Source organism: Urocitellus parryii, unplaced genomic scaffold, assembly GCF_045843805.1.
Source record: "Urocitellus parryii isolate mUroPar1 unplaced genomic scaffold, mUroPar1.hap1 Scaffold_67, whole genome shotgun sequence".
In the NCBI taxonomy this organism is placed as follows: Eukaryota; Metazoa; Chordata; class Mammalia; order Rodentia; family Sciuridae; genus Urocitellus; species Urocitellus parryii.
Genome location: NW_027554122.1, coordinates 479,524 through 484,704, shown reverse-complemented (window position 1 = coordinate 484,704; position 5,181 = coordinate 479,524). Strand labels below are relative to the sequence as shown.

At 44.3% G+C, this 5,181-nt stretch overlaps 1 pseudogene; it reads left to right on the top strand.

Annotated features, from left to right (window-relative positions):
* The first annotated feature begins 3,767 nt into the window (after positions 1 to 3,767).
* On the top strand, positions 3,768 to 4,507 carry LOC144252897 (ribonuclease H1 pseudogene; annotated as a pseudogene).
* The last annotated feature ends 674 nt before the right edge of the window (positions 4,508 to 5,181 follow it).

Genomic DNA, 5,181 nt, shown 5'->3' with positions numbered 1-5,181 from the left:
AACTCTCCCCATGGGGACCCCAGGTCCTTTCCTCTTATGGAGATCATCCCCTCCACACACCCTGGAGCATTATTTCTATTTCATTGTCATAAAATCATTGTTGTTCGTGGCTGAGTAATATTCCATTGTGTATATTCACCACATTTTCTTTATCCATTTGTCTGTTGAAGGGCACCTAGGTTGGTTTCATAGCTTGGCTGTTGTGAAATGAGCTGCTATAAACATTGATGAAGCTGCATCCATCCTTGCTCCATTGAGTACCTACTCTAGTACTTCAGATGAACTCCCACATACTACTAAGCTTTGGTTTCCTCATCTATAAAAATGGAAATGATTTCCACCCTACAGAACTAAAGGATATGCAAACATCCTGCTCAGTCCTTATTTGTTCCCCTAATTTCCCCTCTGTATAGTCAGACACTAAAAGCAACCTTCTCCAAGGCAAAAATCCAGAGGTCCAGCTGTTCTTCCTCTCCCTAAGCAAGGAGGATGGGGAGGAGCCCTCTATTCAGACTTGAGTCTTTGTTGGTCTCTCCTTCCTTTACGTATCAGCAGATAGTTCACAGGCCCCAAACCCAATGTCTGAAATCCAGCCCTCCTTATTCATACCATACAGCTCAGATGAACTCAGCAGTTTCTTGTCCACAGGCCTGGAAAGATCTCTAGGGACTCAGGTAATCCCCTCTTCCGACATTTTTGCAATACAGGGATTTTTAAAGATACAATCTGTATATCCCACAAAGAAAGCTTAAGACATTTCATCATATATGTGTAGATGCTAGATGTAATCAAGTAGGAGTCCCAAGAAAGGGTGCTTTAGCTGGGCATGGTGGTGTGCACTTGTAATTCCATTGACTCAGGAGGCTGAAGCAAGAGGATCACAAGCTTGAAGGCATCTTCAGCAATTTAGTGAGGCCCTAAGAAACTTAAGGAGGCCCTGTCTCAAAATAAAAATTGAAAGAGGGCTGGGGATATAGCTCAGTGGTTAAACACCCTGGGTTCAATCCCCAGTACAGCCTCCCCCCACCAAAAAATGAAACAAAAAAAAAAACAGGGTATTTGTCTATTGTGAATTGGTTCTTCCTTTAAGCTTGCTGACATGAGGGACATTTTGTCCTATAGCTCATGTGAAATTTGATGAATTTATAAAAATGAAGCTAGGTCTAGCACAGTGGCACACACATGTAATCTCAGCAATTTGGGGAGCTGAGGCAGGAGGATCACAAGTTTGATGCCAGCCTAGGCAATAAGCAAGACTCAGTCACAAAGTAAAATATAAAAAGGGCTGGGAATGCAGCTCAGTGCTAAAGTCCCTGGGTTCTGTTCCCAGTATAGAAACAAATAGGACCTGGGAGGGGTCAGGTGGCTGGCTGGGAGTCTTGGGGGACTGTTGACATAGATAAGGCTGAAGGGTCCAGGACTGTACCTACAGAGAGTGTAGTAGACTGATGGAGGGTAGGGAGAATTGGAGGGCCTCAGTGGAAAGAGCTCCCATGAGCACCAAGGGGCCTGCAGCCTGCCACTCACCATCTGTACAACTTTGGGCAAGGTATAGAATATTTGGGGGCCTCCATTTCCCCACCTGCAACATGAAGGGTCTGGACTACTGTGTCAGACCGTCTGGGGCTATTGTGAATATGACATGACATGATGCATGGAAAGTGTTCCATGGACCATAAACACTGCACATGCGGAGACAGAGCTAGGCGCCCAGGATGCCTGGGCCTCTGCTCTGGGCCACCTCTTGTGCTGGGAGTGCAGTTCCACACAAGAGCTCCCCCTGGACTGCTGCACTGGGAATGCTTTGGCATCAGGGAGTGGATCTCCTACTTCTCTGTGTGCCCTTCAGTTGCCCTGCACTGGGCTTGGCCGTGCAGACATAGTCTAGCTACAGTCATTAGCCAAATATACAATCTCATCTGAATCCACACAGCACAAAATGGGACAGTCAGAATTAGGATCTTTTTTTTTTTTTTGGTCTGTGACTCAAATCCATTCTTGCTTCAAGACACACATCTGCTTTTCTCACTTCTGTATAACTCTCTGTGATGCCTTCGTGACCCACTCTCTGGCTTGGTGGGAAGGACATTGGGTCAAACAGAGAACTCAGAAAGCAGGTTGAAGCCAGGTGTGGTGGTACGCACCTATAATCCTAGCAGATCAGGAGGAGGATCATGAGTTCAAAACCAGCCTCGGCAAATTAGCAAGGCCCTAAGCAACTCAATGAGACCCTGTCTCTAAATAAGATATAAAAAATGGGGCTGGGGATGTAGCTCAGTGTTTAAGTGTGCCTAGGTTCAATCCCCAGTACCACCCTTACCAAAAGAGAGGGGTAGGTGAAAAAAGTTCTGGCCATCCCTGGCTCAAGCTGGATCCCAAATATTCTGTTGGTCACAGGTGACTTTATGTTTCAGATACTGCTAGTGGTAGGAAGGAATGCCTTAGGGGTGATAGGGTATTGAAAGAGGAAAAGGGCAAGTGTTGAGAATATCAGAGAGAGGCACTCACTCGGACCTCCCTTGGTTACCCATTGTACCTAAAAAGCCTTATTCTGAGGAAGTTCTTCCTAATGCTATCCCAAATCCTTCTTGCTGCTATCTAAAACTCCTTTTTTTTAAAAAAAAAATGTTATACTTGTTGATGGACAGAATGCCTTTATTTTATTTATTTTTATGCAGTGCTAAGGATTGAACCTAGTGCCTCACACAGGCTAGGCAAGCGCCCCAACACTGAGCTACAGCCCCAGCTCCTACAACTCATTTTTGTCTCATTTTCTTGCCTCTAGGTTTTCATACAAACAATTTCTCACAATCCTTCAGATAACTTCTTTTCAGGGGCCCTTACTAGCAAAGCTTTTATACTCAAGAGTGAGGAGAGTTTACCATCAACTCTACCCAAGGGAGTTAAGAGGGACCTGGGAACAAGAACCCCGGAGTCAGTTTCTGGCTCCAGCTGAAGTCTGTATCCTCTGGACATACTCCCTGTGCTTCAGTTCCCCCCATGGAAAGTGTTCCTCAGGGCCTAGCAAAAGGTTGGTGCTCAAAAAACAGAAGTATAGTCTAGTGATAACATTAACTGCAATTTTTGTTTCTTATAAGTACACAGTAGCTCATTCTGGACCCCCCACCTCAGCCAATTCCACTACAGTTCTTGCCCGCTGCACTTCTGCTGTCCTGCAAATTCTCAGAAACAACTGGTAGTTTCATTATCTGGGCAAACATCAGAAAGATGTTTTCTACAAAAACCGTTAACTTGTACTCTTGTTTATTTCTCTCATACTTAGTAATAAATAGGAGAAAATCTGGAAATAGCTCAAGCAAAAAGCAAATGGTCTTCTATAAACCAGAGAGGGATTGCTTTTCTATATGTGAAATGTAAATATTGGCTGTACCTGACATGTGCATTGGGACTGGTAGCATTCTAAGCTTTCTCAGATTTCTTTCTGTTTAATTTTCACAAAATACCCCTGTGAAGTAAGTAGAAATTGTTATTACTTTAACACTGAAAAAAATTAAATGATTTCATAGAAAAAACACAGCTAGTAAGTGAAGAATTCCAAATTGGAATCCAGAATATATTCAACATAAATATACAATATTAAATATTGTTTTTATTTCAAAATCATAAACTTAAGACACAAAATATTAATCATTTTTGTGCAGACGTACTTCTGAGCTTTTAATTTCTGCTTTCACATAATCATTAATACGAACCCTTCCTGAGCTCATGGGGTGTGGCAGAACCTGGAAAGTGATGTGTTTGTGGGCATGAACCTGAGCAATGCAAGGCCTGCTGCCTCTGGCAGGCCTAGTAGCTCTAGTCACACTGCACAGCTGGGCTGCTGTGGGCTAGGAATTTTCTACACCATGCACAGTGGCCACAGGACTGGTGTCATCCTCACCTGAGCAAAAAAATACAGACGTCCAGGAGTCACAGGTGAAAGTCACCAAGCATCTCAGAGAGCCCTTAGATGACTACGAAGAAGAAGTCTCAGAGCTGAGTACGATGTATGTGTGAAAAAACCTAGAGCTAGGCCCTGCCCTTGGCAAGGATACATTTTCTTATATGGGAGACTCTGTAGTTGGCTACACCGATGGATGCTGCTCCAGTAATGGACAGAGGAGAGCATGAGCAGCAATTGGCATCTACTGGGGTCCAGGCCATCCTTTAAACATAGGCATTAGACTCCCTGGATAACAGAAAAACTAAGAGCAGAAATCCATGCAGCCCACAAAGCCATGGAACAAGCAAGGCTCAGAACATCAGTAAATTGGTTCTATATATGGACAGTATGTTCACTATAAATAGGATTACTAACTGGGTCCAAGGCTGGAAGAAGAACAGGTGGAAGAGGAGTACAAGGAAGAAGGTGATCAACAAAGAGGAATTTGTGCAGCTGGAGGAGCTCACCCATGGCAGGGATATTCAGTAGATGCATGTTCCTGTTCATTCTGGATTTGTGGGCAATGAAGAGGTCGATAGGTTGGCCAGAGAAGGGGCTCAGTAGTCTCAAGACTGAGTGGAGTCACTTGGGTGCTCTGGAGAAGACTAGCAATGGCTTTTGTTGCTGTCATTTCCTGGATATGCATCAAGACCTTGCAGCAGGAGTGGCTGCAGGAGACAGAGCTGAGCCAGGAGTCACTGTGTCCTATGACGTCTTGGTAAAAAGCACTCCAGGAAGTGTCAGGAAGTGGATATCTTTGATTTCTGGTAATTCTGAGATCCACTGCTTACTGGGCTTAGTATATTTTCATGTGTTTTATTGCAGTTTGGCCCAAAGTGCTTGGGTGTTGCTTTTATAAGAAATCAATGAAACACTGGTTAAAAGATACAGACAGGAACTCAAAAATAATTGTGGAATAGTTCGTTGACCTTCTGATTTTCAAGGTGGAGTCACCTGCCCTTGTAGTCACTCTGTGCATGTGGCTCACAGGAAGAACTTCAGGTGCCTGATGCTGTGTACACAGGAGACCGTGGCTATGGAAGAATGGCCTCAACTCTTTCAAATGTGTGTGTGTGTGTGTGTGTGTGTGTGTGTGTGTGTGTGTGTGCAGGGCTGGGGATAGAACCCAGTACCTCACACATGCTCCACAATTACAATTTTGTGCATGTATATGTGTGGTGGGCACTTGGGATTGAACCCAGGGATGCTCTACCCTGAGATATTCCCCCAGACCTTTT